Genomic DNA, 21,029 nt, shown 5'->3' with positions numbered 1-21,029 from the left:
ATTGAAATGTGTGGAGGACAAAAGGAAATTTTGGAGGAATCACCCCCAGCTCACTAAACATAAAAGTCATGAAAGCAGAAATGCAATCGCCTGCGGCCACACCACCTTGAATAAGCCTGATCTCGTCTGATCTCAGAAGCTAAGCAATGTTGGGCTTGGTTAGTACTTGGATGGGAGACCACCTGGGAATATCAAGTGCTGCAGGCATTACATTTTACAATTGAAATGTGTGGAGGACAAAAGGAAATTTTGGAGGAATCACCCCCAGCTCACTAAACATAAAAGTCATGAAAGCAGAAATGCAATCGCCTGCGGCCACACCACCTTGAATAAGCCTGATCTCGTCTGATCTCAGAAGCTAAGCAATGTTGGGCTTGGTTAGTACTTGGATGGGAGACCACCTGGGAATATCAAGTGCTGCAGGCATTACATTTTACAATTGAAATGTGTGGAGGACAAAAGGAAATTTTGGAGGAATCACCCCCAGCTCACTAAACATAAAAGTCATGAAAGCAGAAATGCAATCGCCTGCGGCCACACCACCTTGAATAAGCCTGATCTCGTCTGATCTCAGAAGCTAAGCAATGTTGGGCTTGGTTAGTACTTGGATGGGAGACCACCTGGGAATATCAAGTGCTGCAGGCATTACATTTTACAATTGAAATGTGTGGAGGACAAAAGGAAATTTTGGAGGAATCACCCCCAGCTCACTAAACATAAAAGTCATGAAAGCAGAAATGCAATCGCCTGCGGCCACACCACCTTGAATAAGCCTGATCTCGTCTGATCTCAGAAGCTAAGCAATGTTGGGCTTGGTTAGTACTTGGATGGGAGACCACCTGGGAATATCAAGTGCTGCAGGCATTACATTTTACAATTGAAATGTGTGGAGGACAAAAGGAAATTTTGGAGGAATCACCCCCAGCTCACTAAACATAAAAGTCATGAAAGCAGAAATGCAATCGCCTGCGGCCACACCACCTTGAATAAGCCTGATCTCGTCTGATCTCAGAAGCTAAGCAATGTTGGGCTTGGTTAGTACTTGGATGGGAGACCACCTGGGAATATCAAGTGCTGCAGGCATTACATTTTACAATTGAAATGTGTGGAGGACAAAAGGAAATTTTGGAGGAATCACCCCCAGCTCACTAAACATAAAAGTCATGAAAGCAGAAATGCAATCGCCTGCGGCCACACCACCTTGAATAAGCCTGATCTCGTCTGATCTCAGAAGCTAAGCAATGTTGGGCTTGGTTAGTACTTGGATGGGAGACCACCTGGGAATATCAAGTGCTGCAGGCATTACATTTTACAATTGAAATGTGTGGAGGACAAAAGGAAATTTTGGAGGAATCACCCCCAGCTCACTAAACATAAAAGTCATGAAAGCAGAAATGCAATCGCCTGCGGCCACACCACCTTGAATAAGCCTGATCTCGTCTGATCTCAGAAGCTAAGCAATGTTGGGCTTGGTTAGTACTTGGATGGGAGACCACCTGGGAATATCAAGTGCTGCAGGCATTACATTTTACAATTGAAATGTGTGGAGGACAAAAGGAAATTTTGGAGGAATCACCCCCAGCTCACTAAACATAAAAGTCATGAAAGCAGAAATGCAATCGCCTGCGGCCACACCACCTTGAATAAGCCTGATCTCGTCTGATCTCAGAAGCTAAGCAATGTTGGGCTTGGTTAGTACTTGGATGGGAGACCACCTGGGAATATCAAGTGCTGCAGGCATTACATTTTACAATTGAAATGTGTGGAGGACAAAAGGAAATTTTGGAGGAATCACCCCCAGCTCACTAAACATAAAAGTCATGAAAGCAGAAATGCAATCGCCTGCGGCCACACCACCTTGAATAAGCCTGATCTCGTCTGATCTCAGAAGCTAAGCAATGTTGGGCTTGGTTAGTACTTGGATGGGAGACCACCTGGGAATATCAAGTGCTGCAGGCATTACATTTTACAATTGAAATGTGTGGAGGACAAAAGGAAATTTTGGAGGCATCACCCCCAGCTCACTAAACATAAAAGTCATGAAAGCAGAAATGCAATCGCCTGCGGCCACACCACCTTGAATAAGCCTGATCTCGTCTGATCTCAGAAGCTAAGCAATGTTGGGCTTGGTTAGTACTTGGATGGGAGACCACCTGGGAATATCAAGTGCTGCAGGCATTACATTTTACAATTGAAATGTGTGGAGGACAAAAGGAAATTTTGGAGGAATCACCCCCAGCTCACTAAACATAAAAGTCATGAAAGCAGAAATGCAATCGCCTGCGGCCACACCACCTTGAATAAGCCTGATCTCGTCTGATCTCAGAAGCTAAGCAATGTTGGGCTTGGTTAGTACTTGGATGGGAGACCACCTGGGAATATCAAGTGCTGCAGGCATTACATTTTACAATTGAAATGTGTGGAGGACAAAAGGAAATTTTGGAGGAATCACCCCCAGCTCACTAAACATAAAAGTCATGAAAGCAGAAATGCAATCGCCTGCGGCCACACCACCTTGAATAAGCCTGATCTCGTCTGATCTCAGAAGCTAAGCAATGTTGGGCTTGGTTAGTACTTGGATGGGAGACCACCTGGGAATATCAAGTGCTGCAGGCATTACATTTTACAATTGAAATGTGTGGAGGACAAAAGGAAATTTTGGAGGAATCACCCCCAGCTCACTAAACATAAAAGTCATGAAAGCAGAAATGCAGTCGCCTGCGGCCACACCACCTTGAATAAGCCTGATCTCGTCTGATCTCAGAAGCTAAGCAATGTTGGGCTTGGTTAGTACTTGGATGGGAGACCACCTGGGAATATCAAGTGCTGCAGGCATTACATTTTACAATTGAAATGTGTGGAGGACAAAAGGAAATTTTGGAGGAATCACCCCCAGCTCACTAAACATAAAAGTCATGAAAGCAGAAATGCAATCGCCTGCGGCCACACCACCTTGAATAAGCCTGATCTCGTCTGATCTCAGAAGCTAAGCAATGTTGGGCTTGGTTAGTACTTGGATGGGAGACCACCTGGGAATATCAAGTGCTGCAGGCATTACATTTTACAATTGAAATGTGTGGAGGACAAAAGGAAATTTTGGAGGAATCACCCCCAGCTCACTAAACATAAAAGTCATGAAAGCAGAAATGCAATCGCCTGCGGCCACACCACCTTGAATAAGCCTGATCTCGTCTGATCTCAGAAGCTAAGCAATGTTGGGCTTGGTTAGTACTTGGATGGGAGACCACCTGGGAATATCAAGTGCTGCAGGCATTACATTTTACAATTGAAATGTGTGGAGGACAAAAGGAAATTTTGGAGGAATCACCCCCAGCTCACTAAACATAAAAGTCATGAAAGCAGAAATGCAATCGCCTGCGGCCACACCACCTTGAATAAGCCTGATCTCGTCTGATCTCAGAAGCTAAGCAATGTTGGGCTTGGTTAGTACTTGGATGGGAGACCACCTGGGAATATCAAGTGCTGCAGGCATTACATTTTACAATTGAAATGTGTGGAGGACAAAAGGAAATTTTGGAGGAATCACCCCCAGCTCACTAAACATAAAAGTCATGAAAGCAGAAATGCAATCGCCTGCGGCCACACCACCTTGAATAAGCCTGATCTCGTCTGATCTCAGAAGCTAAGCAATGTTGGGCTTGGTTAGTACTTGGATGGGAGACCACCTGGGAATATCAAGTGCTGCAGGCATTACATTTTTGTAATTACATTTTACAATTGAAATGTGTGGAGGACAAAAGGAAATTTTGGAGGAATCACCCCCAGCTCACTAAACATAAAAGTCATGAAAGCAGAAATGCAATCGCCTGCGGCCACACCACCTTGAATAAGCCTGATCTCGTCTGATCTCAGAAGCTAAGCAATGTTGGGCTTGGTTAGTACTTGGATGGGAGACCACCTGGGAATATCAAGTGCTGCAGGCATTACATTTTACAATTGAAATGTGTGGAGGACAAAAGGAAATTTTGGAGGAATCACCCCCAGCTCACTAAACATAAAAGTCATGAAAGCAGAAATGCAATCGCCTGCGGCCACACCACCTTGAATAAGCCTGATCTCGTCTGATCTCAGAAGCTAAGCAATGTTGGGCTTGGTTAGTACTTGGATGGGAGACCACCTGGGAATATCAAGTGCTGCAGGCATTACATTTTTGTAATTACATTTTACAATTGAAATGTGTGGAGGACAAAAGGAAATTTTGGAGGAATCACCCCCAGCTCACTAAACATAAAAGTCATGAAAGCAGAAATGCAATCGCCTGCGGCCACACCACCTTGAATAAGCCTGATCTCGTCTGATCTCAGAAGCTAAGCAATGTTGGGCTTGGTTAGTACTTGGATGGGAGACCACCTGGGAATATCAAGTGCTGCAGGCATTACATTTTACAATTGAAATGTGTGGAGGACAAAAGGAAATTTTGGAGGAATCACCCCCAGCTCACTAAACATAAAAGTCATGAAAGCAGAAATGCAATCGCCTGCGGCCACACCACCTTGAATAAGCCTGATCTCGTCTGATCTCAGAAGCTAAGCAATGTTGGGCTTGGTTAGTACTTGGATGGGAGACCACCTGGGAATATCAAGTGCTGCAGGCATTACATTTTACAATTGAAATGTGTGGAGGACAAAAGGAAATTTTGGAGGAATCACCCCCAGCTCACTAAACATAAAAGTCATGAAAGCAGAAATGCAATCGCCTGCGGCCACACCACCTTGAATAAGCCTGAGCTCGTCTGATCTCAGAAGCTAAGCAATGTTGGGCTTGGTTAGTACTTGGATGGGAGACCACCTGGGAATATCAAGTGCTGCAGGCATTACATTTTACAATTGAAATGTGTGGAGGACAAAAGGAAATTTTGGAGGAATCACCCCCAGCTCACTAAACATAAAAGTCATGAAAGCAGAAATGCAATCGCCTGCGGCCACACCACCTTGAATAAGCCTGATCTCGTCTGATCTCAGAAGCTAAGCAATGTTGGGCTTGGTTAGTACTTGGATGGGAGACCACCTGGGAATATCAAGTGCTGCAGGCATTACATTTTACAATTGAAATGTGTGGAGGACAAAAGGAAATTTTGGAGGAATCACCCCCAGCTCACTAAACATAAAAGTCATGAAAGCAGAAATGCAATCGCCTGCGGCCACACCACCTTGAATAAGCCTGATCTCGTCTGATCTCAGAAGCTAAGCAATGTTGGGCTTGGTTAGTACTTGGATGGGAGACCACCTGGGAATATCAAGTGCTGCAGGCATTACATTTTACAATTGAAATGTGTGGAGGACAAAAGGAAATTTTGGAGGAATCACCCCCAGCTCACTAAACATAAAAGTCATGAAAGCAGAAATGCAATCGCCTGCGGCCACACCACCTTGAATAAGCCTGATCTCGTCTGATCTCAGAAGCTAAGCAATGTTGGGCTTGGTTAGTACTTGGATGGGAGACCACCTGGGAATATCAAGTGCTGCAGGCATTACATTTTACAATTGAAATGTGTGGAGGACAAAAGGAAATTTTGGAGGAATCACCCCCAGCTCACTAAACATAAAAGTCATGAAAGCAGAAATGCAATCGCCTGCGGCCACACCACCTTGAATAAGCCTGATCTCGTCTGATCTCAGAAGCTAAGCAATGTTGGGCTTGGTTAGTACTTGGATGGGAGACCACCTGGGAATATCAAGTGCTGCAGGCATTACATTTTACAATTGAAATGTGTGGAGGACAAAAGGAAATTTTGGAGGAATCACCCCCAGCTCACTAAACATAAAAGTCATGAAAGCAGAAATGCAATCGCCTGCGGCCACAGCACCTTGAATAAGCCTGATCTCGTCTGATCTCAGAAGCTAAGCAATGTTGGGCTTGGTTAGTACTTGGATGGGAGACCACCTGGGAATATCAAGTGCTGCAGGCATTACATTTTTGTAATTACATTTTACAATTGAAATGTGTGGAGGACAAAAGGAAATTTTGGAGCAATCACCCCCAGCTCACTAAACATAAAAGTCATGAAAGCAGAAATGCAATCGCCTGCGGCCACACCACCTTGAATAAGCCTGATCTCGTCTGATCTCAGAAGCTAAGCAATGTTGGGCTTGGTTAGTACTTGGATGGGAGACCACCTGGGAATATCAAGTGCTGCAGGCATTACATTTTACAATTGAAATGTGTGGAGGACAAAAGGAAATTTTGGAGGAATCACCCCCAGCTCACTAAACATAAAAGTCATGAAAGCAGAAATGCAATCGCCTGCGGCCACACCACCTTGAATAAGCCTGATCTCGTCTGATCTCAGAAGCTAAGCAATGTTGGGCTTGGTTAGTACTTGGATGGGAGACCACCTGGGAATATCAAGTGCTGCAGGCATTACATTTTACAATTGAAATGTGTGGAGGACAAAAGGAAATTTTGGAGGAATCACCCCCAGCTCACTAAACATAAAAGTCATGAAAGCAGAAATGCAATCGCCTGCGGCCACACCACCTTGAATAAGCCTGATCTCGTCTGATCTCAGAAGCTAAGCAATGTTGGGCTTGGTTAGTACTTGGATGGGAGACCACCTGGGAATATCAAGTGCTGCAGGCATTACATTTTACAATTGAAATGTGTGGAGGACAAAAGGAAATTTTGGAGGAATCACCCCCAGCTCACTAAACATAAAAGTCATGAAAGCAGAACAGCAATCGCCTGCGGCCACACCACCTTGAATAAGCCTGATCTCGTCTGATCTCAGAAGCTAAGCAATGTTGGGCTTGGTTAGTACTTGGATGGGAGACCACCTGGGAATATCAAGTGCTGCAGGCATTACATTTTACAATTGAAATGTGTGGAGGACAAAAGGAAATTTTGGAGGAATCACCCCCAGCTCACTAAACATAAAAGTCATGAAAGCAGAAATGCAATCGCCTGCGGCCACACCACCTTGAATAAGCCTGATCTCGTCTGATCTCAGAAGCTAAGCAATGTTGGGCTTGGTTAGTACTTGGATGGGAGACCACCTGGGAATATCAAGTGCTGCAGGCATTACATTTTACAATTGAAATGTGTGGAGGACAAAAGGAAATTTTGGAGGAATCACCCCCAGCTCACTAAACATAAAAGTCATGAAAGCAGAAATGCAATCGCCTGCGGCCACACCACCTTGAATAAGCCTGATCTCGTCTGATCTCAGAAGCTAAGCAATGTTGGGCTTGGTTAGTACTTGGATGGGAGACCACCTGGGAATATCAAGTGCTGCAGGCATTACATTTTACAATTGAAATGTGTGGAGGACAAAAGGAAATTTTGGAGGAATCACCCCCAGCTCACTAAACATAAAAGTCATGAAAGCAGAAATGCAATCGCCTGCGGCCACACCACCTTGAATAAGCCTGATCTCGTCTGATCTCAGAAGCTAAGCAATGTTGGGCTTGGTTAGTACTTGGATGGGAGACCACCTGGGAATATCAAGTGCTGCAGGCATTACATTTTACAATTGAAATGTGTGGAGGACAAAAGGAAATTTTGGAGGAATCACCCCCAGCTCACTAAACATAAAAGTCATGAAAGCAGAAATGCAATCGCCTGCGGCCACACCACCTTGAATAAGCCTGATCTCGTCTGATCTCAGAAGCTAAGCAATGTTGGGCTTGGTTAGTACTTGGATGGGAGACCACCTGGGAATATCAAGTGCTGCAGGCATTACATTTTACAATTGAAATGTGTGGAGGACAAAAGGAAATTTTGGAGGAATCACCCCCAGCTCACTAAACATAAAAGTCATGAAAGCAGAAATGCAATCGCCTGCGGCCACACCACCTTGAATAAGCCTGATCTCGTCTGATCTCAGAAGCTAAGCAATGTTGGGCTTGGTTAGTACTTGGATGGGAGACCACCTGGGAATATCAAGTGCTGCAGGCATTACATTTTACAATTGAAATGTGTGGAGGACAAAAGGAAATTTTGGAGGAATCACCCCCAGCTCACTAAACATAAAAGTCATGAAAGCAGAAATGCAATCGCCTGCGGCCACACCACCTTGAATAAGCCTGATCTCGTCTGATCTCAGAAGCTAAGCAATGTTGGGCTTGGTTAGTACTTGGATGGGAGACCACCTGGGAATATCAAGTGCTGCAGGCATTACATTTTACAATTGAAATGTGTGGAGGACAAAAGGAAATTTTGGAGGAATCACCCCCAGCTCACTAAACATAAAAGTCATGAAAGCAGAAATGCAATCGCCTGCGGCCACACCACCTTGAATAAGCCTGATCTCGTCTGATCTCAGAAGCTAAGCAATGTTGGGCTTGGTTAGTACTTGGATGGGAGACCACCTGGGAATATCAAGTGCTGCAGGCATTACATTTTACAATTGAAATGTGTGGAGGACAAAAGGAAATTTTGGAGGAATCACCCCCAGCTCACTAAACATAAAAGTCATGAAAGCAGAAATGCAATCGCCTGCGGCCACACCACCTTGAATAAGCCTGATCTCGTCTGATCTCAGAAGCTAAGCAATGTTGGGCTTGGTTAGTACTTGGATGGGAGACCACCTGGGAATATCAAGTGCTGCAGGCATTACATTTTACAATTGAAATGTGTGGAGGACAAAAGGAAATTTTGGAGGAATCACCCCCAGCTCACTAAACATAAAAGTCATGAAAGCAGAAATGCAATCGCCTGCGGCCACACCACCTTGAATAAGCCTGATCTCGTCTGATCTCAGAAGCTAAGCAATGTTGGGCTTGGTTAGTACTTGGATGGGAGACCACCTGGGAATATCAAGTGCTGCAGGCATTACATTTTACAATTGAAATGTGTGGAGGACAAAAGGAAATTTTGGAGGAATCACCCCCAGCTCACTAAACATAAAAGTCATGAAAGCAGAAATGCAATCGCCTGCGGCCACACCACCTTGAATAAGCCTGATCTCGTCTGATCTCAGAAGCTAAGCAATGTTGGGCTTGGTTAGTACTTGGATGGGAGACCACCTGGGAATATCAAGTGCTGCAGGCATTACATTTTTGTAATTACATTTTACAATTGAAATGTGTGGAGGACAAAAGGAAATTTTGGAGGAATCACCCCCAGCTCACTAAACATAAAAGTCATGAAAGCAGAAATGCAATCGCCTGCGGCCACACCACCTTGAATAAGCCTGATCTCGTCTGATCTCAGAAGCTAAGCAATGTTGGGCTTGGTTAGTACTTGGATGGGAGACCACCTGGGAATATCAAGTGCTGCAGGCATTACATTTTACAATTGAAATGTGTGGAGGACAAAAGGAAATTTTGGAGGAATCACCCCCAGCTCACTAAACATAAAAGTCATGAAAGCAGAAATGCAATCGCCTGCGGCCACACCACCTTGAATAAGCCTGATCTCGTCTGATCTCAGAAGCTAAGCAATGTTGGGCTTGGTTAGTACTTGGATGGGAGACCACCTGGGAATATCAAGTGCTGCAGGCATTACATTTTACAATTGAAATGTGTGGAGGACAAAAGGAAATTTTGGAGGAATCACCCCCAGCTCACTAAACATAAAAGTCATGAAAGCAGAAATGCAATCGCCTGCGGCCACACCACCTTGAATAAGCCTGATCTCGTCTGATCTCAGAAGCTAAGCAATGTTGGGCTTGGTTAGTACTTGGATGGGAGACCACCTGGGAATATCAAGTGCTGCAGGCATTACATTTTACAATTGAAATGTGTGGAGGACAAAAGGAAATTTTGGAGGAATCACCCCCAGCTCACTAAACATAAAAGTCATGAAAGCAGAAATGCAATCGCCTGCGGCCACACCACCTTGAATAAGCCTGATCTCGTCTGATCTCAGAAGCTAAGCAATGTTGGGCTTGGTTAGTACTTGGATGGGAGACCACCTGGGAATATCAAGTGCTGCAGGCATTACATTTTACAATTGAAATGTGTGGAGGACAAAAGGAAATTTTGGAGGAATCACCCCCAGCTCACTAAACATAAAAGTCATGAAAGCAGAAATGCAATCGCCTGCGGCCACACCACCTTGAATAAGCCTGATCTCGTCTGATCTCAGAAGCTAAGCAATGTTGGGCTTGGTTAGTACTTGGATGGGAGACCACCTGGGAATATCAAGTGCTGCAGGCATTACATTTTACAATTGAAATGTGTGGAGGACAAAAGGAAATTTTGGAGGAATCACCCCCAGCTCACTAAACATAAAAGTCATGAAAGCAGAAATGCAATCGCCTGCGGCCACACCACCTTGAATAAGCCTGATCTCGTCTGATCTCAGAAGCTAAGCAATGTTGGGCTTGGTTAGTACTTGGATGGGAGACCACCTGGGAATATCAAGTGCTGCAGGCATTACATTTTACAATTGAAATGTGTGGAGGACAAAAGGAAATTTTGGAGGAATCACCCCCAGCTCACTAAACATAAAAGTCATGAAAGCAGAAATGCAATCGCCTGCGGCCACACCACCTTGAATAAGCCTGATCTCGTCTGATCTCAGAAGCTAAGCAATGTTGGGCTTGGTTAGTACTTGGATGGGAGACCACCTGGGAATATCAAGTGCTGCAGGCATTACATTTTACAATTGAAATGTGTGGAGGACAAAAGGAAATTTTGGAGGAATCACCCCCAGCTCACTAAACATAAAAGTCATGAAAGCAGAAATGCAATCGCCTGCGGCCACACCACCTTGAATAAGCCTGATCTCGTCTGATCTCAGAAGCTAAGCAATGTTGGGCTTGGTTAGTACTTGGATGGGAGACCACCTGGGAATATCAAGTGCTGCAGGCATTACATTTTACAATTGAAATGTGTGGAGGACAAAAGGAAATTTTGGAGGAATCACCCCCAGCTCACTAAACATAAAAGTCATGAAAGCAGAAATGCAATCGCCTGCGGCCACACCACCTTGAATAAGCCTGATCTCGTCTGATCTCAGAAGCTAAGCAATGTTGGGCTTGGTTAGTACTTGGATGGGAGACCACCTGGGAATATCAAGTGCTGCAGGCATTACATTTTACAATTGAAATGTGTGGAGGACAAAAGGAAATTTTGGAGGAATCACCCCCAGCTCACTAAACATAAAAGTCATGAAAGCAGAAATGCAATCGCCTGCGGCCACACCACCTTGAATAAGCCTGATCTCGTCTGATCTCAGAAGCTAAGCAATGTTGGGCTTGGTTAGTACTTGGATGGGAGACCACCTGGGAATATCAAGTGCTGCAGGCATTACATTTTACAATTGAAATGTGTGGAGGACAAAAGGAAATTTTGGAGGAATCACCCCCAGCTCACTAAACATAAAAGTCATGAAAGCAGAAATGCAATCGCCTGCGGCCACACCACCTTGAATAAGCCTGATCTCGTCTGATCTCAGAAGCTAAGCAATGTTGGGCTTGGTTAGTACTTGGATGGGAGACCACCTGGGAATATCAAGTGCTGCAGGCATTACATTTTACAATTGAAATGTGTGGAGGACAAAAGGAAATTTTGGAGGAATCACCCCCAGCTCACTAAACATAAAAGTCATGAAAGCAGAAATGCAATCGCCTGCGGCCACACCACCTTGAATAAGCCTGATCTCGTCTGATCTCAGAAGCTAAGCAATGTTGGGCTTGGTTAGTACTTGGATGGGAGACCACCTGGGAATATCAAGTGCTGCAGGCATTACATTTTACAATTGAAATGTGTGGAGGACAAAAGGAAATTTTGGAGGAATCACCCCCAGCTCACTAAACATAAAAGTCATGAAAGCAGAAATGCAATCGCCTGCGGCCACACCACCTTGAATAAGCCTGATCTCGTCTGATCTCAGAAGCTAAGCAATGTTGGGCTTGGTTAGTACTTGGATGGGAGACCACCTGGGAATATCAAGTGCTGCAGGCATTACATTTTACAATTGAAATGTGTGGAGGACAAAAGGAAATTTTGGAGGAATCACCCCCAGCTCACTAAACATAAAAGTCATGAAAGCAGAAATGCAATCGCCTGCGGCCACACCACCTTGAATAAGCCTGATCTCGTCTGATCTCAGAAGCTAAGCAATGTTGGGCTTGGTTAGTACTTGGATGGGAGACCACCTGGGAATATCAAGTGCTGCAGGCATTACATTTTACAATTGAAATGTGTGGAGGACAAAAGGAAATTTTGGAGGAATCACCCCCAGCTCACTAAACATAAAAGTCATGAAAGCAGAAATGCAATCGCCTGCGGCCACACCACCTTGAATAAGCCTGATCTCGTCTGATCTCAGAAGCTAAGCAATGTTGGGCTTGGTTAGTACTTGGATGGGAGACCACCTGGGAATATCAAGTGCTGCAGGCATTACATTTTACAATTGAAATGTGTGGAGGACAAAAGGAAATTTTGGAGGAATCACCCCCAGCTCACTAAACATAAAAGTCATGAAAGCAGAAATGCAATCGCCTGCGGCCACACCACCTTGAATAAGCCTGATCTCGTCTGATCTCAGAAGCTAAGCAATGTTGGGCTTGGTTAGTACTTGGATGGGAGACCACCTGGGAATATCAAGTGCTGCAGGCATTACATTTTACAATTGAAATGTGTGGAGGACAAAAGGAAATTTTGGAGGAATCACCCCCAGCTCACTAAACATAAAAGTCATGAAAGCAGAAATGCAATCGCCTGCGGCCACACCACCTTGAATAAGCCTGATCTCGTCTGATCTCAGAAGCTAAGCAATGTTGGGCTTGGTTAGTACTTGGATGGGAGACCACCTGGGAATATCAAGTGCTGCAGGCATTACATTTTACAATTGAAATGTGTGGAGGACAAAAGGAAATTTTGGAGGAATCACCCCCAGCTCACTAAACATAAAAGTCATGAAAGCAGAAATGCAATCGCCTGCGGCCACACCACCTTGAATAAGCCTGATCTCGTCTGATCTCAGAAGCTAAGCAATGTTGGGCTTGGTTAGTACTTGGATGGGAGACCACCTGGGAATATCAAGTGCTGCAGGCATTACATTTTACAATTGAAATGTGTGGAGGACAAAAGGAAATTTTGGAGGAATCACCCCCAGCTCACTAAACATAAAAGTCATGAAAGCAGAAATGCAATCGCCTGCGGCCACACCACCTTGAATAAGCCTGATCTCGTCTGATCTCAGAAGCTAAGCAATGTTGGGCTTGGTTAGTACTTGGATGGGAGACCACCTGGGAATATCAAGTGCTGCAGGCATTACATTTTACAATTGAAATGTGTGGAGGACAAAAGGAAATTTTGGAGGAATCACCCCCAGCTCACTAAACATAAAAGTCATGAAAGCAGAAATGCAATCGCCTGCGGCCACACCACCTTGAATAAGCCTGATCTCGTCTGATCTCAGAAGCTAAGCAATGTTGGGCTTGGTTAGTACTTGGATGGGAGACCACCTGGGAATATCAAGTGCTGCAGGCATTACATTTTACAATTGAAATGTGTGGAGGACAAAAGGAAATTTTGGAGGAATCACCCCCAGCTCACTAAACATAAAAGTCATGAAAGCAGAAATGCAATCGCCTGCGGCCACACCACCTTGAATAAGCCTGATCTCGTCTGATCTCAGAAGCTAAGCAATGTTGGGCTTGGTTAGTACTTGGATGGGAGACCACCTGGGAATATCAAGTGCTGCAGGCATTACATTTTACAATTGAAATGTGTGGAGGACAAAAGGAAATTTTGGAGGAATCACCCCCAGCTCACTAAACATAAAAGTCATGAAAGCAGAAATGCAATCGCCTGCGGCCACACCACCTTGAATAAGCCTGATCTCGTCTGATCTCAGAAGCTAAGCAATGTTGGGCTTGGTTAGTACTTGGATGGGAGACCACCTGGGAATATCAAGTGCTGCAGGCATTACATTTTACAATTGAAATGTGTGGAGGACAAAAGGAAATTTTGGAGGAATCACCCCCAGCTCACTAAACATAAAAGTCATGAAAGCAGAAATGCAATCGCCTGCGGCCACACCACCTTGAATAAGCCTGATCTCGTCTGATCTCAGAAGCTAAGCAATGTTGGGCTTGGTTAGTACTTGGATGGGAGACCACCTGGGAATATCAAGTGCTGCAGGCATTACATTTTACAATTGAAATGTGTGGAGGACAAAAGGAAATTTTGGAGGAATCACCCCCAGCTCACTAAACATAAAAGTCATGAAAGCAGAAATGCAATCGCCTGCGGCCACACCACCTTGAATAAGCCTGATCTCGTCTGATCTCAGAAGCTAAGCAATGTTGGGCTTGGTTAGTACTTGGATGGGAGACCACCTGGGAATATCAAGTGCTGCAGGCATTACATTTTACAATTGAAATGTGTGGAGGACAAAAGGAAATTTTGGAGGAATCACCCCCAGCTCACTAAACATAAAAGTCATGAAAGCAGAAATGCAATCGCCTGCGGCCACACCACCTTGAATAAGCCTGATCTCGTCTGATCTCAGAAGCTAAGCAATGTTGGGCTTGGTTAGTACTTGGATGGGAGACCACCTGGGAATATCAAGTGCTGCAGGCATTACATTTTACAATTGAAATGTGTGGAGGACAAAAGGAAATTTTGGAGGAATCACCCCCAGCTCACTAAACATAAAAGTCATGAAAGCAGAAATGCAATCGCCTGCGGCCACACCACCTTGAATAAGCCTGATCTCGTCTGATCTCAGAAGCTAAGCAATGTTGGGCTTGGTTAGTACTTGGATGGGAGACCACCTGGGAATATCAAGTGCTGCAGGCATTACATTTTACAATTGAAATGTGTGGAGGACAAAAGGAAATTTTGGAGGAATCACCCCCAGCTCACTAAACATAAAAGTCATGAAAGCAGAAATGCAATCGCCTGCGGCCACACCACCTTGAATAAGCCTGATCTCGTCTGATCTCAGAAGCTAAGCAATGTTGGGCTTGGTTAGTACTTGGATGGGAGACCACCTGGGAATATCAAGTGCTGCAGGCATTACATTTTACAATTGAAATGTGTGGAGGACAAAAGGAAATTTTGGAGGAATCACCCCCAGCTCACTAAACATAAAAGTCATGAAAGCAGAAATGCAATCGCCTGCGGCCACACCACCTTGAATAAGCCTGATCTCGTCTGATCTCAGAAGCTAAGCAATGTTGGGCTTGGTTAGTACTTGGATGGGAGACCACCTGGGAATATCAAGTGCTGCAGGCATTACATTTTACAATTGAAATGTGTGGAGGACAAAAGGAAATTTTGGAGGAATCACCCCCAGCTCACTAAACATAAAAGTCATGAAAGCAGAAATGCAATCGCCTGCGGCCACACCACCTTGAATAAGCCTGATCTCGTCTGATCTCAGAAGCTAAGCAATGTTGGGCTTGGTTAGTACTTGGATGGGAGACCACCTGGGAATATCAAGTGCTGCAGGCATTACATTTTACAATTGAAATGTGTGGAGGACAAAAGGAAATTTTGGAGGAATCACCCCCAGCTCACTAAACATAAAAGTCATGAAAGCAGAAATGCAATCGCCTGCGGCCACACCACCTTGAATAAGCCTGATCTCGTCTGATCTCAGAAGCTAAGCAATGTTGGGCTTGGTTAGTACTTGGATGGGAGACCACCTGGGAATATCAAGTGCTGCAGGCATTACATTTTACAATTGAAATGTGTGGAGGACAAAAGGAAATTTTGGAGGAATCACCCCCAGCTCACTAAACATAAAAGTCATGAAAGCAGAAATGCAATCGCCTGCGGCCACACCACCTTGAATAAGCCTGATCTCGTCTGATCTCAGAAGCTAAGCAATGTTGGGCTTGGTTAGTACTTGGATGGGAGACCACCTGGGAATATCAAGTGCTGCAGGCATTACATTTTACAATTGAAATGTGTGGAGGACAAAAGGAAATTTTGGAGGAATCACCCCCAGCTCACTAAACATAAAAGTCATGAAAGCAGAAATGCAATCGCCTGCGGCCACACCACCTTGAATAAGCCTGATCTCGTCTGATCTCAGAAGCTAAGCAATGTTGGGCTTGGTTAGTACTTGGATGGGAGACCACCTGGGAATATCAAGTGCTGCAGGCATTACATTTTACAATTGAAATGTGTGGAGGACAAAAGGAAATTTTGGAGGAATCACCCCCAGCTCACTAAACATAAAAGTCATGAAAGCAGAAATGCAATCGCCTGCGGCCACACCACCTTGAATAAGCCTGATCTCGTCTGATCTCAGAAGCTAAGCAATGTTGGGCTTGGTTAGTACTTGGATGGGAGACCACCTGGGAATATCAAGTGCTGCAGGCATTACATTTTACAATTGAAATGTGTGGAGGACAAAAGGAAATTTTGGAGGAATCACCCCCAGCTCACTAAACATAAAAGTCATGAAAGCAGAAATGCAATCGCCTGCGGCCACACCACCTTGAATAAGCCTGATCTCGTCTGATCTCAGAAGCTAAGCAATGTTGGGCTTGGTTAGTACTTGGATGGGAGACCACCTGGGAATATCAAGTGCTGCAGGCATTACATTTTACAATTGAAATGTGTGGAGGACAAAAGGAAATTTTGGAGGAATCACCCCCAGCTCACTAAACATAAAAGTCATGAAAGCAGAAATGCAATCGCCTGCGGCCACACCACCTTGAATAAGCCTGATCTCGTCTGATCTCAGAAGCTAAGCAATGTTGGGCTTGGTTAGTACTTGGATGGGAGACCACCTGGGAATATCAAGTGCTGCAGGCATTACATTTTACAATTGAAATGTGTGGAGGACAAAAGGAAATTTTGGAGGAATCACCCCCAGCTCACTAAACATAAAAGTCATGAAAGCAGAAATGCAATCGCCTGCGGCCACACCACCTTGAATAAGCCTGATCTCGTCTGATCTCAGAAGCTAAGCAATGTTGGGCTTGGTTAGTACTTGGATGGGAGACCACCTGGGAATATCAAGTGCTGCAGGCATTACATTTTACAATTGAAATGTGTGGAGGACAAAAGGAAATTTTGGAGGAATCACCCCCAGCTCACTAAACATAAAAGTCATGAAAGCAGAAATGCAATCGCCTGCGGCCACACCACCTTGAATAAGCCTGATCTCGTCTGATCTCAGAAGCTAAGCAATGTTGGGCTTGGTTAGTACTTGGATGGGAGACCACCTGGGAATATCAAGTGCTGCAGGCATTACATTTTACAATTGAAATGTGTGGAGGACAAAAGGAAATTTTGGAGGAATCACCCCCAGCTCACTAAACATAAAAGTCATGAAAGCAGAAATGCAATCGCCTGCGGCCACACCACCTTGAATAAGCCTGATCTCGTCTGATCTCAGAAGCTAAGCAATGTTGGGCTTGGTTAGTACTTGGATGGGAGACCACCTGGGAATATCAAGTGCTGCAGGCATTACATTTTACAATTGAAATGTGTGGAGGACAAAAGGAAATTTTGGAGGAATCACCCCCAGCTCACTAAACATAAAAGTCATGAAAGCAGAAATGCAATCGCCTGCGGCCACACCACCTTGAATAAGCCTGATCTCGTCTGATCTCAGAAGCTAAGCAATGTTGGGCTTGGTTAGTACTTGGATGGGAGACCACCTGGGAATATCAAGTGCTGCAGGCATTACATTTTACAATTGAAATGTGTGGAGGACAAAAGGAAATTTTGGAGGAATCACCCCCAGCTCACTAAACATAAAAGTCATGAAAGCAGAAATGCAATCGCCTGCGGCCACACCACCTTGAATAAGCCTGATCTCGTCTGATCTCAGAAGCTAAGCAATGTTGGGCTTGGTTAGTACTTGGATGGGAGACCACCTGGGAATATCAAGTGCTGCAGGCATTACATTTTACAATTGAAATGTGTGGAGGACAAAAGGAAATTTTGGAGGAATCACCCCCAGCTCACTAAACATAAAAGTCATGAAAGCAGAAATGCAATCGCCTGCGGCCACACCACCTTGAATAAGCCTGATCTCGTCTGATCTCAGAAGCTAAGCAATGTTGGGCTTGGTTAGTACTTGGATGGGAGACCACCTGGGAATATCAAGTGCTGCAGGCATTACATTTTACAATTGAAATGTGTGGAGGACAAAAGGAAATTTTGGAGGAATCACCCCCAGCTCACTAAACATAAAAGTCATGAAAGCAGAAATGCAATCGCCTGCGGCCACACCACCTTGAATAAGCCTGATCTCGTCTGATCTCAGAAGCTAAGCAATGTTGGGCTTGGTTAGTACTTGGATGGGAGACCACCTGGGAATATCAAGTGCTGCAGGCATTACATTTTACAATTGAAATGTGTGGAGGACAAAAGGAAATTTTGGAGGAATCACCCCCAGCTCACTAAACATAAAAGTCATGAAAGCAGAAATGCAATCGCCTGCGGCCACACCACCTTGAATAAGCCTGATCTCGTCTGATCTCAGAAGCTAAGCAATGTTGGGCTTGGTTAGTACTTGGATGGGAGACCACCTGGGAATATCAAGTGCTGCAGGCATTACATTTTACAATTGAAATGTGTGGAGGACAAAAGGAAATTTTGGAGGAATCACCCCCAGCTCACTAAACATAAAAGTCATGAAAGCAGAAATGCAATCGCCTGCGGCCACACCACCTTGAATAAGCCTGATCTCGTCTGATCTCAGAAGCTAAGCAATGTTGGGCTTGGTTAGTACTTGGATGGGAGACCACCTGGGAATATCAAGTGCTGCAGGCATTACATTTTACAATTGAAATGTGTGGAGGACAAAAGGAAATTTTGGAGGAATCACCCCCAGCTCACTAAACATAAAAGTCATGAAAGCAGAAATGCAATCGCCTGCGGCCACACCACCTTGAATAAGCCTGATCTCGTCTGATCTCAGAAGCTAAGCAATGTTGGGCTTGGTTAGTACTTGGATGGGAGACCACCTGGGAATATCAAGTGCTGCAGGCATTACATTTTACAATTGAATTGTGTGGAGGACAAAAGGAAATTTTGGAGGAATCACCCCCAGCTCACTAAACATAAAAGTCATGAAAGCAGAAATGCAATCGCCTGCGGCCACACCACCTTGAATAAGCCTGATCTCGTCTGATCTCAGAAGCTAAGCAATGTTGGGCTTGGTTAGTACTTGGATGGGAGACCACCTGGGAATATCAAGTGCTGCAGGCATTACATTTTGTAATTACATTTTACAATTGAAATGTGTGGAGGACAAAAGGAAATTTTGGAGGAATCACCCCCAGCTCACTAAACATAAAAGTCATGAAAGCAGAAATGCAATCGCCTGCGGCCACACCACCTTGAATAAGCCTGATCTCGTCTGATCTCAGAAGCTAAGCAATGTTGGGCTTGGTTAGTACTTGGATGGGAGACCACCTGGGAATATCAAGTGCTGCAGGCATTACATTTTACAATTGAATTGTGTGGAGGACAAAAGGAAATTTTGGAGGAATCACCCCCAGCTCACTAAACATAAAAGTCATGAAAGCAGAAATGCAATCGCCTGCGGCCACACCACCTTGAATAAGCCTGATCTCGTCTGATCTCAGAAGCTAAGCAATGTTGGGCTTGGTTAGTACTTGGATGGGAGACCACCTGGGAATATCAAGTGCTGCAGGCATTACATTTTTGTAATTACATTTTACAATTGAAATGTGTGGAGGACAAAAGGAAATTTTGGAGGAATCACCCCCAGCTCACTAAACATAAAAGTCATGAAAGCAGAAATGCAATCGCCTGCGGCCACACCACCTTGAATAAGCCTGATCTCGTCTGATCTCAGAAGCTAAGCAATGTTGGGCTTGGTTAGTACTTGGATGGGAGACCACCTGGGAATATCAAGTGCTGCAGGCATTACTTTTTACAATTGAAATGTGTGGAGGACAAAAGGAAATTTTGGAGGAATCACCCCCAGCTCACTAAACATAAAAGTCATGAAAGCAGAAATGCAATCGCCTGCGGCCACACCACCTTGAATAAGCCTGATCTCGTCTGATCTCAGAAGCTAAGCAATGTTGGGCTTGGTTAGTACTTGGATGGGAGACCACCTGGGAATATCAAGTGCTGCAGGCATTACATTTTACAATTGAAATGTGTGGAGGACAAAAGGAAATTTTGGAGGAATCACCCCCAGCTCACTAAACATAAAAGTCATGAAAGCAGAAATGCAATCGCCTGCGGCCACACCACCTTGAATAAGCCTGATCTCGTCTGATCTCAGAAGCTAAGCAATGTTGGGCTTGGTTAGTACTTGGATGGGAGACCACCTGGGAATATCAAGTGCTGCAGGCATTACATTTTACAATTGAAATGTGTGGAGGACAAAAGGAAATTTTGGAGGAATCACCCCCAGCTCACTAAACATAAAAGTCATGAAAGCAGAAATGCAATCGCCTGCGGCCACACCACCTTGAATAAGCCTGATCTCGTCTGATCTCAGAAGCTAAGCAATGTTGGGCTTGGTTAGTACTTGGATGGGAGACCACCTGGGAATATCAAGTGCTGCAGGCATTACATTTTACAATTGAAATGTGTGGAGGACAAAAGGAAATTTTGGAGGAATCACCCCCAGCTCACTAAACATAAAAGTCATGAAAGCAGAACAGCAATCGCCTGCGGCCACACCACCTTGAATAAGCCTGATCTCGTCTGATCTCAGAAGCTAAGCAATGTTGGGCTTGGTTAGTACTTGGATGGGAGACCACCTGGGAATATCAAGTGCTGCAGGCATTACATTTTACAATTGAAATGTGTGGAGGACAAAAGGAAATTTTGGAGGAATCACCCCCAGCTCACTAAACATAAAAGTCATGAAAGCAGAAATGCAATCGCCTGCGGCCACACCACCTTGAATAAGCCTGATCTCGTCTGATCTCAGAAGCTAAGCAATGTTGGGCTTGGTTAGTACTTGGATGGGAGACCACCTGGGAATATCAAGTGCTGCAGGCATTACATTTTACAATTGAAATGTGTGGAGGACAAAAGGAAATTTTGGAGGAATCACCCCCAGCTCACTAAACATAAAAGTCATGAAAGCAGAACAGCAATCGCCTGCGGCCACACCACCTTGAATAAGCCTGATCTCGTCTGATCTCAGAAGCT

At 44.7% G+C, this 21,029-nt stretch overlaps 95 non-coding genes across 95 annotated transcripts; all 95 read left to right on the top strand.

Annotated features, from left to right (window-relative positions):
- Positions 1-88: 88 nt before the first annotated feature.
- On the top strand, positions 89-207 carry LOC131735265 (5S ribosomal RNA). The gene has a single exon (XR_009327404.1). It is a non-coding gene; the product is annotated as a 5S ribosomal RNA (ribosomal RNA).
- A 100-nt stretch (positions 208-307) lies between these two features.
- Positions 308-426, top strand: LOC131735264 (5S ribosomal RNA). The gene has a single exon (XR_009327403.1). It is a non-coding gene; the product is annotated as a 5S ribosomal RNA (ribosomal RNA).
- Positions 427-526: 100 nt separating this feature from the next.
- On the top strand, positions 527-645 carry LOC131735263 (5S ribosomal RNA). The gene has a single exon (XR_009327402.1). It is a non-coding gene; the product is annotated as a 5S ribosomal RNA (ribosomal RNA).
- Positions 646-745: 100 nt separating this feature from the next.
- LOC131735262 (5S ribosomal RNA) lies at positions 746-864 on the top strand. The gene has a single exon (XR_009327401.1). It is a non-coding gene; the product is annotated as a 5S ribosomal RNA (ribosomal RNA).
- Positions 865-964: 100 nt separating this feature from the next.
- LOC131735261 (5S ribosomal RNA) lies at positions 965-1,083 on the top strand. Its single transcript, XR_009327400.1, has one exon. It is a non-coding gene; the product is annotated as a 5S ribosomal RNA (ribosomal RNA).
- Positions 1,084-1,183: 100 nt separating this feature from the next.
- Positions 1,184-1,302, top strand: LOC131735260 (5S ribosomal RNA). The gene has a single exon (XR_009327399.1). It is a non-coding gene; the product is annotated as a 5S ribosomal RNA (ribosomal RNA).
- Positions 1,303-1,402: 100 nt separating this feature from the next.
- Positions 1,403-1,521, top strand: LOC131735259 (5S ribosomal RNA). Its single transcript, XR_009327398.1, has one exon. It is a non-coding gene; the product is annotated as a 5S ribosomal RNA (ribosomal RNA).
- Positions 1,522-1,621: 100 nt separating this feature from the next.
- On the top strand, positions 1,622-1,740 carry LOC131735258 (5S ribosomal RNA). Its single transcript, XR_009327397.1, has one exon. It is a non-coding gene; the product is annotated as a 5S ribosomal RNA (ribosomal RNA).
- Positions 1,741-1,840: 100 nt separating this feature from the next.
- LOC131735256 (5S ribosomal RNA) lies at positions 1,841-1,959 on the top strand. Its single transcript, XR_009327395.1, has one exon. It is a non-coding gene; the product is annotated as a 5S ribosomal RNA (ribosomal RNA).
- Positions 1,960-2,059: 100 nt separating this feature from the next.
- On the top strand, positions 2,060-2,178 carry LOC131735254 (5S ribosomal RNA). The gene has a single exon (XR_009327394.1). It is a non-coding gene; the product is annotated as a 5S ribosomal RNA (ribosomal RNA).
- Positions 2,179-2,278: 100 nt separating this feature from the next.
- LOC131735253 (5S ribosomal RNA) lies at positions 2,279-2,397 on the top strand. Its single transcript, XR_009327393.1, has one exon. It is a non-coding gene; the product is annotated as a 5S ribosomal RNA (ribosomal RNA).
- Positions 2,398-2,497: 100 nt separating this feature from the next.
- LOC131735252 (5S ribosomal RNA) lies at positions 2,498-2,616 on the top strand. Its single transcript, XR_009327392.1, has one exon. It is a non-coding gene; the product is annotated as a 5S ribosomal RNA (ribosomal RNA).
- Positions 2,617-2,716: 100 nt separating this feature from the next.
- On the top strand, positions 2,717-2,835 carry LOC131735251 (5S ribosomal RNA). The gene has a single exon (XR_009327391.1). It is a non-coding gene; the product is annotated as a 5S ribosomal RNA (ribosomal RNA).
- Positions 2,836-2,935: 100 nt separating this feature from the next.
- LOC131735250 (5S ribosomal RNA) lies at positions 2,936-3,054 on the top strand. The gene has a single exon (XR_009327390.1). It is a non-coding gene; the product is annotated as a 5S ribosomal RNA (ribosomal RNA).
- A 100-nt stretch (positions 3,055-3,154) lies between these two features.
- On the top strand, positions 3,155-3,273 carry LOC131735249 (5S ribosomal RNA). Its single transcript, XR_009327389.1, has one exon. It is a non-coding gene; the product is annotated as a 5S ribosomal RNA (ribosomal RNA).
- Positions 3,274-3,373: 100 nt separating this feature from the next.
- LOC131735248 (5S ribosomal RNA) lies at positions 3,374-3,492 on the top strand. The gene has a single exon (XR_009327388.1). It is a non-coding gene; the product is annotated as a 5S ribosomal RNA (ribosomal RNA).
- A 100-nt stretch (positions 3,493-3,592) lies between these two features.
- Positions 3,593-3,711, top strand: LOC131735247 (5S ribosomal RNA). The gene has a single exon (XR_009327387.1). It is a non-coding gene; the product is annotated as a 5S ribosomal RNA (ribosomal RNA).
- Positions 3,712-3,825: 114 nt separating this feature from the next.
- LOC131735246 (5S ribosomal RNA) lies at positions 3,826-3,944 on the top strand. The gene has a single exon (XR_009327386.1). It is a non-coding gene; the product is annotated as a 5S ribosomal RNA (ribosomal RNA).
- Positions 3,945-4,044: 100 nt separating this feature from the next.
- LOC131735244 (5S ribosomal RNA) lies at positions 4,045-4,163 on the top strand. Its single transcript, XR_009327384.1, has one exon. It is a non-coding gene; the product is annotated as a 5S ribosomal RNA (ribosomal RNA).
- Positions 4,164-4,277: 114 nt separating this feature from the next.
- LOC131735243 (5S ribosomal RNA) lies at positions 4,278-4,396 on the top strand. The gene has a single exon (XR_009327383.1). It is a non-coding gene; the product is annotated as a 5S ribosomal RNA (ribosomal RNA).
- Positions 4,397-4,496: 100 nt separating this feature from the next.
- Positions 4,497-4,615, top strand: LOC131735242 (5S ribosomal RNA). Its single transcript, XR_009327382.1, has one exon. It is a non-coding gene; the product is annotated as a 5S ribosomal RNA (ribosomal RNA).
- Positions 4,616-4,715: 100 nt separating this feature from the next.
- LOC131735353 (5S ribosomal RNA) lies at positions 4,716-4,834 on the top strand. Its single transcript, XR_009327493.1, has one exon. It is a non-coding gene; the product is annotated as a 5S ribosomal RNA (ribosomal RNA).
- Positions 4,835-4,934: 100 nt separating this feature from the next.
- Positions 4,935-5,053, top strand: LOC131735241 (5S ribosomal RNA). Its single transcript, XR_009327381.1, has one exon. It is a non-coding gene; the product is annotated as a 5S ribosomal RNA (ribosomal RNA).
- Positions 5,054-5,153: 100 nt separating this feature from the next.
- LOC131735240 (5S ribosomal RNA) lies at positions 5,154-5,272 on the top strand. Its single transcript, XR_009327380.1, has one exon. It is a non-coding gene; the product is annotated as a 5S ribosomal RNA (ribosomal RNA).
- Positions 5,273-5,372: 100 nt separating this feature from the next.
- Positions 5,373-5,491, top strand: LOC131735239 (5S ribosomal RNA). The gene has a single exon (XR_009327379.1). It is a non-coding gene; the product is annotated as a 5S ribosomal RNA (ribosomal RNA).
- Positions 5,492-5,591: 100 nt separating this feature from the next.
- Positions 5,592-5,710, top strand: LOC131735238 (5S ribosomal RNA). Its single transcript, XR_009327378.1, has one exon. It is a non-coding gene; the product is annotated as a 5S ribosomal RNA (ribosomal RNA).
- A 100-nt stretch (positions 5,711-5,810) lies between these two features.
- On the top strand, positions 5,811-5,929 carry LOC131735354 (5S ribosomal RNA). Its single transcript, XR_009327494.1, has one exon. It is a non-coding gene; the product is annotated as a 5S ribosomal RNA (ribosomal RNA).
- A 114-nt stretch (positions 5,930-6,043) lies between these two features.
- Positions 6,044-6,162, top strand: LOC131735237 (5S ribosomal RNA). The gene has a single exon (XR_009327377.1). It is a non-coding gene; the product is annotated as a 5S ribosomal RNA (ribosomal RNA).
- A 100-nt stretch (positions 6,163-6,262) lies between these two features.
- On the top strand, positions 6,263-6,381 carry LOC131735236 (5S ribosomal RNA). Its single transcript, XR_009327376.1, has one exon. It is a non-coding gene; the product is annotated as a 5S ribosomal RNA (ribosomal RNA).
- A 100-nt stretch (positions 6,382-6,481) lies between these two features.
- Positions 6,482-6,600, top strand: LOC131735235 (5S ribosomal RNA). Its single transcript, XR_009327375.1, has one exon. It is a non-coding gene; the product is annotated as a 5S ribosomal RNA (ribosomal RNA).
- Positions 6,601-6,700: 100 nt separating this feature from the next.
- LOC131735233 (5S ribosomal RNA) lies at positions 6,701-6,819 on the top strand. The gene has a single exon (XR_009327373.1). It is a non-coding gene; the product is annotated as a 5S ribosomal RNA (ribosomal RNA).
- A 100-nt stretch (positions 6,820-6,919) lies between these two features.
- On the top strand, positions 6,920-7,038 carry LOC131735232 (5S ribosomal RNA). Its single transcript, XR_009327372.1, has one exon. It is a non-coding gene; the product is annotated as a 5S ribosomal RNA (ribosomal RNA).
- Positions 7,039-7,138: 100 nt separating this feature from the next.
- LOC131735231 (5S ribosomal RNA) lies at positions 7,139-7,257 on the top strand. Its single transcript, XR_009327371.1, has one exon. It is a non-coding gene; the product is annotated as a 5S ribosomal RNA (ribosomal RNA).
- A 100-nt stretch (positions 7,258-7,357) lies between these two features.
- Positions 7,358-7,476, top strand: LOC131735230 (5S ribosomal RNA). Its single transcript, XR_009327370.1, has one exon. It is a non-coding gene; the product is annotated as a 5S ribosomal RNA (ribosomal RNA).
- Positions 7,477-7,576: 100 nt separating this feature from the next.
- On the top strand, positions 7,577-7,695 carry LOC131735229 (5S ribosomal RNA). Its single transcript, XR_009327369.1, has one exon. It is a non-coding gene; the product is annotated as a 5S ribosomal RNA (ribosomal RNA).
- A 100-nt stretch (positions 7,696-7,795) lies between these two features.
- On the top strand, positions 7,796-7,914 carry LOC131735228 (5S ribosomal RNA). Its single transcript, XR_009327368.1, has one exon. It is a non-coding gene; the product is annotated as a 5S ribosomal RNA (ribosomal RNA).
- Positions 7,915-8,014: 100 nt separating this feature from the next.
- On the top strand, positions 8,015-8,133 carry LOC131735227 (5S ribosomal RNA). Its single transcript, XR_009327367.1, has one exon. It is a non-coding gene; the product is annotated as a 5S ribosomal RNA (ribosomal RNA).
- Positions 8,134-8,233: 100 nt separating this feature from the next.
- Positions 8,234-8,352, top strand: LOC131735226 (5S ribosomal RNA). Its single transcript, XR_009327366.1, has one exon. It is a non-coding gene; the product is annotated as a 5S ribosomal RNA (ribosomal RNA).
- Positions 8,353-8,452: 100 nt separating this feature from the next.
- LOC131735225 (5S ribosomal RNA) lies at positions 8,453-8,571 on the top strand. The gene has a single exon (XR_009327365.1). It is a non-coding gene; the product is annotated as a 5S ribosomal RNA (ribosomal RNA).
- Positions 8,572-8,671: 100 nt separating this feature from the next.
- LOC131735224 (5S ribosomal RNA) lies at positions 8,672-8,790 on the top strand. The gene has a single exon (XR_009327364.1). It is a non-coding gene; the product is annotated as a 5S ribosomal RNA (ribosomal RNA).
- A 100-nt stretch (positions 8,791-8,890) lies between these two features.
- Positions 8,891-9,009, top strand: LOC131735222 (5S ribosomal RNA). Its single transcript, XR_009327362.1, has one exon. It is a non-coding gene; the product is annotated as a 5S ribosomal RNA (ribosomal RNA).
- Positions 9,010-9,123: 114 nt separating this feature from the next.
- Positions 9,124-9,242, top strand: LOC131735221 (5S ribosomal RNA). Its single transcript, XR_009327361.1, has one exon. It is a non-coding gene; the product is annotated as a 5S ribosomal RNA (ribosomal RNA).
- Positions 9,243-9,342: 100 nt separating this feature from the next.
- Positions 9,343-9,461, top strand: LOC131735220 (5S ribosomal RNA). Its single transcript, XR_009327360.1, has one exon. It is a non-coding gene; the product is annotated as a 5S ribosomal RNA (ribosomal RNA).
- A 100-nt stretch (positions 9,462-9,561) lies between these two features.
- LOC131735219 (5S ribosomal RNA) lies at positions 9,562-9,680 on the top strand. The gene has a single exon (XR_009327359.1). It is a non-coding gene; the product is annotated as a 5S ribosomal RNA (ribosomal RNA).
- Positions 9,681-9,780: 100 nt separating this feature from the next.
- On the top strand, positions 9,781-9,899 carry LOC131735218 (5S ribosomal RNA). The gene has a single exon (XR_009327358.1). It is a non-coding gene; the product is annotated as a 5S ribosomal RNA (ribosomal RNA).
- Positions 9,900-9,999: 100 nt separating this feature from the next.
- Positions 10,000-10,118, top strand: LOC131735397 (5S ribosomal RNA). The gene has a single exon (XR_009327531.1). It is a non-coding gene; the product is annotated as a 5S ribosomal RNA (ribosomal RNA).
- A 100-nt stretch (positions 10,119-10,218) lies between these two features.
- LOC131735396 (5S ribosomal RNA) lies at positions 10,219-10,337 on the top strand. The gene has a single exon (XR_009327530.1). It is a non-coding gene; the product is annotated as a 5S ribosomal RNA (ribosomal RNA).
- Positions 10,338-10,437: 100 nt separating this feature from the next.
- Positions 10,438-10,556, top strand: LOC131735395 (5S ribosomal RNA). Its single transcript, XR_009327529.1, has one exon. It is a non-coding gene; the product is annotated as a 5S ribosomal RNA (ribosomal RNA).
- Positions 10,557-10,656: 100 nt separating this feature from the next.
- Positions 10,657-10,775, top strand: LOC131735394 (5S ribosomal RNA). The gene has a single exon (XR_009327528.1). It is a non-coding gene; the product is annotated as a 5S ribosomal RNA (ribosomal RNA).
- A 100-nt stretch (positions 10,776-10,875) lies between these two features.
- LOC131735393 (5S ribosomal RNA) lies at positions 10,876-10,994 on the top strand. Its single transcript, XR_009327527.1, has one exon. It is a non-coding gene; the product is annotated as a 5S ribosomal RNA (ribosomal RNA).
- A 100-nt stretch (positions 10,995-11,094) lies between these two features.
- LOC131735391 (5S ribosomal RNA) lies at positions 11,095-11,213 on the top strand. The gene has a single exon (XR_009327525.1). It is a non-coding gene; the product is annotated as a 5S ribosomal RNA (ribosomal RNA).
- A 100-nt stretch (positions 11,214-11,313) lies between these two features.
- LOC131735390 (5S ribosomal RNA) lies at positions 11,314-11,432 on the top strand. The gene has a single exon (XR_009327524.1). It is a non-coding gene; the product is annotated as a 5S ribosomal RNA (ribosomal RNA).
- A 100-nt stretch (positions 11,433-11,532) lies between these two features.
- LOC131735389 (5S ribosomal RNA) lies at positions 11,533-11,651 on the top strand. The gene has a single exon (XR_009327523.1). It is a non-coding gene; the product is annotated as a 5S ribosomal RNA (ribosomal RNA).
- A 100-nt stretch (positions 11,652-11,751) lies between these two features.
- LOC131735388 (5S ribosomal RNA) lies at positions 11,752-11,870 on the top strand. Its single transcript, XR_009327522.1, has one exon. It is a non-coding gene; the product is annotated as a 5S ribosomal RNA (ribosomal RNA).
- Positions 11,871-11,970: 100 nt separating this feature from the next.
- On the top strand, positions 11,971-12,089 carry LOC131735387 (5S ribosomal RNA). The gene has a single exon (XR_009327521.1). It is a non-coding gene; the product is annotated as a 5S ribosomal RNA (ribosomal RNA).
- Positions 12,090-12,189: 100 nt separating this feature from the next.
- On the top strand, positions 12,190-12,308 carry LOC131735386 (5S ribosomal RNA). The gene has a single exon (XR_009327520.1). It is a non-coding gene; the product is annotated as a 5S ribosomal RNA (ribosomal RNA).
- Positions 12,309-12,408: 100 nt separating this feature from the next.
- LOC131735385 (5S ribosomal RNA) lies at positions 12,409-12,527 on the top strand. The gene has a single exon (XR_009327519.1). It is a non-coding gene; the product is annotated as a 5S ribosomal RNA (ribosomal RNA).
- A 100-nt stretch (positions 12,528-12,627) lies between these two features.
- Positions 12,628-12,746, top strand: LOC131735384 (5S ribosomal RNA). Its single transcript, XR_009327518.1, has one exon. It is a non-coding gene; the product is annotated as a 5S ribosomal RNA (ribosomal RNA).
- Positions 12,747-12,846: 100 nt separating this feature from the next.
- On the top strand, positions 12,847-12,965 carry LOC131735383 (5S ribosomal RNA). Its single transcript, XR_009327517.1, has one exon. It is a non-coding gene; the product is annotated as a 5S ribosomal RNA (ribosomal RNA).
- A 100-nt stretch (positions 12,966-13,065) lies between these two features.
- On the top strand, positions 13,066-13,184 carry LOC131735382 (5S ribosomal RNA). The gene has a single exon (XR_009327516.1). It is a non-coding gene; the product is annotated as a 5S ribosomal RNA (ribosomal RNA).
- A 100-nt stretch (positions 13,185-13,284) lies between these two features.
- On the top strand, positions 13,285-13,403 carry LOC131735380 (5S ribosomal RNA). The gene has a single exon (XR_009327514.1). It is a non-coding gene; the product is annotated as a 5S ribosomal RNA (ribosomal RNA).
- A 100-nt stretch (positions 13,404-13,503) lies between these two features.
- LOC131735379 (5S ribosomal RNA) lies at positions 13,504-13,622 on the top strand. The gene has a single exon (XR_009327513.1). It is a non-coding gene; the product is annotated as a 5S ribosomal RNA (ribosomal RNA).
- A 100-nt stretch (positions 13,623-13,722) lies between these two features.
- On the top strand, positions 13,723-13,841 carry LOC131735378 (5S ribosomal RNA). Its single transcript, XR_009327512.1, has one exon. It is a non-coding gene; the product is annotated as a 5S ribosomal RNA (ribosomal RNA).
- A 100-nt stretch (positions 13,842-13,941) lies between these two features.
- On the top strand, positions 13,942-14,060 carry LOC131735377 (5S ribosomal RNA). The gene has a single exon (XR_009327511.1). It is a non-coding gene; the product is annotated as a 5S ribosomal RNA (ribosomal RNA).
- A 100-nt stretch (positions 14,061-14,160) lies between these two features.
- LOC131735376 (5S ribosomal RNA) lies at positions 14,161-14,279 on the top strand. Its single transcript, XR_009327510.1, has one exon. It is a non-coding gene; the product is annotated as a 5S ribosomal RNA (ribosomal RNA).
- A 100-nt stretch (positions 14,280-14,379) lies between these two features.
- Positions 14,380-14,498, top strand: LOC131735375 (5S ribosomal RNA). The gene has a single exon (XR_009327509.1). It is a non-coding gene; the product is annotated as a 5S ribosomal RNA (ribosomal RNA).
- A 100-nt stretch (positions 14,499-14,598) lies between these two features.
- On the top strand, positions 14,599-14,717 carry LOC131735374 (5S ribosomal RNA). Its single transcript, XR_009327508.1, has one exon. It is a non-coding gene; the product is annotated as a 5S ribosomal RNA (ribosomal RNA).
- A 100-nt stretch (positions 14,718-14,817) lies between these two features.
- Positions 14,818-14,936, top strand: LOC131735373 (5S ribosomal RNA). The gene has a single exon (XR_009327507.1). It is a non-coding gene; the product is annotated as a 5S ribosomal RNA (ribosomal RNA).
- Positions 14,937-15,036: 100 nt separating this feature from the next.
- On the top strand, positions 15,037-15,155 carry LOC131735372 (5S ribosomal RNA). Its single transcript, XR_009327506.1, has one exon. It is a non-coding gene; the product is annotated as a 5S ribosomal RNA (ribosomal RNA).
- A 100-nt stretch (positions 15,156-15,255) lies between these two features.
- On the top strand, positions 15,256-15,374 carry LOC131735371 (5S ribosomal RNA). The gene has a single exon (XR_009327505.1). It is a non-coding gene; the product is annotated as a 5S ribosomal RNA (ribosomal RNA).
- A 100-nt stretch (positions 15,375-15,474) lies between these two features.
- On the top strand, positions 15,475-15,593 carry LOC131735369 (5S ribosomal RNA). The gene has a single exon (XR_009327503.1). It is a non-coding gene; the product is annotated as a 5S ribosomal RNA (ribosomal RNA).
- Positions 15,594-15,693: 100 nt separating this feature from the next.
- On the top strand, positions 15,694-15,812 carry LOC131735368 (5S ribosomal RNA). The gene has a single exon (XR_009327502.1). It is a non-coding gene; the product is annotated as a 5S ribosomal RNA (ribosomal RNA).
- Positions 15,813-15,912: 100 nt separating this feature from the next.
- Positions 15,913-16,031, top strand: LOC131735367 (5S ribosomal RNA). The gene has a single exon (XR_009327501.1). It is a non-coding gene; the product is annotated as a 5S ribosomal RNA (ribosomal RNA).
- Positions 16,032-16,131: 100 nt separating this feature from the next.
- Positions 16,132-16,250, top strand: LOC131735366 (5S ribosomal RNA). Its single transcript, XR_009327500.1, has one exon. It is a non-coding gene; the product is annotated as a 5S ribosomal RNA (ribosomal RNA).
- A 100-nt stretch (positions 16,251-16,350) lies between these two features.
- LOC131735365 (5S ribosomal RNA) lies at positions 16,351-16,469 on the top strand. Its single transcript, XR_009327499.1, has one exon. It is a non-coding gene; the product is annotated as a 5S ribosomal RNA (ribosomal RNA).
- A 100-nt stretch (positions 16,470-16,569) lies between these two features.
- Positions 16,570-16,688, top strand: LOC131735364 (5S ribosomal RNA). The gene has a single exon (XR_009327498.1). It is a non-coding gene; the product is annotated as a 5S ribosomal RNA (ribosomal RNA).
- A 100-nt stretch (positions 16,689-16,788) lies between these two features.
- Positions 16,789-16,907, top strand: LOC131735363 (5S ribosomal RNA). Its single transcript, XR_009327497.1, has one exon. It is a non-coding gene; the product is annotated as a 5S ribosomal RNA (ribosomal RNA).
- Positions 16,908-17,007: 100 nt separating this feature from the next.
- Positions 17,008-17,126, top strand: LOC131735357 (5S ribosomal RNA). Its single transcript, XR_009327496.1, has one exon. It is a non-coding gene; the product is annotated as a 5S ribosomal RNA (ribosomal RNA).
- Positions 17,127-17,226: 100 nt separating this feature from the next.
- On the top strand, positions 17,227-17,345 carry LOC131735346 (5S ribosomal RNA). The gene has a single exon (XR_009327486.1). It is a non-coding gene; the product is annotated as a 5S ribosomal RNA (ribosomal RNA).
- A 100-nt stretch (positions 17,346-17,445) lies between these two features.
- On the top strand, positions 17,446-17,564 carry LOC131735335 (5S ribosomal RNA). The gene has a single exon (XR_009327475.1). It is a non-coding gene; the product is annotated as a 5S ribosomal RNA (ribosomal RNA).
- Positions 17,565-17,664: 100 nt separating this feature from the next.
- On the top strand, positions 17,665-17,783 carry LOC131735323 (5S ribosomal RNA). Its single transcript, XR_009327463.1, has one exon. It is a non-coding gene; the product is annotated as a 5S ribosomal RNA (ribosomal RNA).
- Positions 17,784-17,883: 100 nt separating this feature from the next.
- On the top strand, positions 17,884-18,002 carry LOC131735312 (5S ribosomal RNA). Its single transcript, XR_009327452.1, has one exon. It is a non-coding gene; the product is annotated as a 5S ribosomal RNA (ribosomal RNA).
- A 100-nt stretch (positions 18,003-18,102) lies between these two features.
- On the top strand, positions 18,103-18,221 carry LOC131735301 (5S ribosomal RNA). Its single transcript, XR_009327440.1, has one exon. It is a non-coding gene; the product is annotated as a 5S ribosomal RNA (ribosomal RNA).
- A 100-nt stretch (positions 18,222-18,321) lies between these two features.
- Positions 18,322-18,440, top strand: LOC131735290 (5S ribosomal RNA). The gene has a single exon (XR_009327429.1). It is a non-coding gene; the product is annotated as a 5S ribosomal RNA (ribosomal RNA).
- Positions 18,441-18,540: 100 nt separating this feature from the next.
- Positions 18,541-18,659, top strand: LOC131735279 (5S ribosomal RNA). Its single transcript, XR_009327418.1, has one exon. It is a non-coding gene; the product is annotated as a 5S ribosomal RNA (ribosomal RNA).
- A 100-nt stretch (positions 18,660-18,759) lies between these two features.
- On the top strand, positions 18,760-18,878 carry LOC131735268 (5S ribosomal RNA). The gene has a single exon (XR_009327407.1). It is a non-coding gene; the product is annotated as a 5S ribosomal RNA (ribosomal RNA).
- A 100-nt stretch (positions 18,879-18,978) lies between these two features.
- Positions 18,979-19,097, top strand: LOC131735257 (5S ribosomal RNA). Its single transcript, XR_009327396.1, has one exon. It is a non-coding gene; the product is annotated as a 5S ribosomal RNA (ribosomal RNA).
- Positions 19,098-19,210: 113 nt separating this feature from the next.
- LOC131735245 (5S ribosomal RNA) lies at positions 19,211-19,329 on the top strand. Its single transcript, XR_009327385.1, has one exon. It is a non-coding gene; the product is annotated as a 5S ribosomal RNA (ribosomal RNA).
- Positions 19,330-19,429: 100 nt separating this feature from the next.
- Positions 19,430-19,548, top strand: LOC131735234 (5S ribosomal RNA). Its single transcript, XR_009327374.1, has one exon. It is a non-coding gene; the product is annotated as a 5S ribosomal RNA (ribosomal RNA).
- A 114-nt stretch (positions 19,549-19,662) lies between these two features.
- Positions 19,663-19,781, top strand: LOC131735223 (5S ribosomal RNA). Its single transcript, XR_009327363.1, has one exon. It is a non-coding gene; the product is annotated as a 5S ribosomal RNA (ribosomal RNA).
- Positions 19,782-19,881: 100 nt separating this feature from the next.
- Positions 19,882-20,000, top strand: LOC131735392 (5S ribosomal RNA). Its single transcript, XR_009327526.1, has one exon. It is a non-coding gene; the product is annotated as a 5S ribosomal RNA (ribosomal RNA).
- Positions 20,001-20,100: 100 nt separating this feature from the next.
- On the top strand, positions 20,101-20,219 carry LOC131735381 (5S ribosomal RNA). The gene has a single exon (XR_009327515.1). It is a non-coding gene; the product is annotated as a 5S ribosomal RNA (ribosomal RNA).
- A 100-nt stretch (positions 20,220-20,319) lies between these two features.
- On the top strand, positions 20,320-20,438 carry LOC131735370 (5S ribosomal RNA). Its single transcript, XR_009327504.1, has one exon. It is a non-coding gene; the product is annotated as a 5S ribosomal RNA (ribosomal RNA).
- A 100-nt stretch (positions 20,439-20,538) lies between these two features.
- Positions 20,539-20,657, top strand: LOC131735329 (5S ribosomal RNA). Its single transcript, XR_009327469.1, has one exon. It is a non-coding gene; the product is annotated as a 5S ribosomal RNA (ribosomal RNA).
- A 100-nt stretch (positions 20,658-20,757) lies between these two features.
- LOC131735217 (5S ribosomal RNA) lies at positions 20,758-20,876 on the top strand. The gene has a single exon (XR_009327357.1). It is a non-coding gene; the product is annotated as a 5S ribosomal RNA (ribosomal RNA).
- The last annotated feature ends 153 nt before the right edge of the window (positions 20,877-21,029 follow it).

The sequence above is a fragment of the Acipenser ruthenus genome, unplaced genomic scaffold, assembly GCF_902713425.1.
Source record: "Acipenser ruthenus unplaced genomic scaffold, fAciRut3.2 maternal haplotype, whole genome shotgun sequence".
Taxonomy (NCBI): Eukaryota; Metazoa; Chordata; class Actinopteri; order Acipenseriformes; family Acipenseridae; genus Acipenser; species Acipenser ruthenus.
Note: the sequence above shows the minus strand (reverse complement) of the source record. Positions and strands in the feature narration are given on the sequence as shown.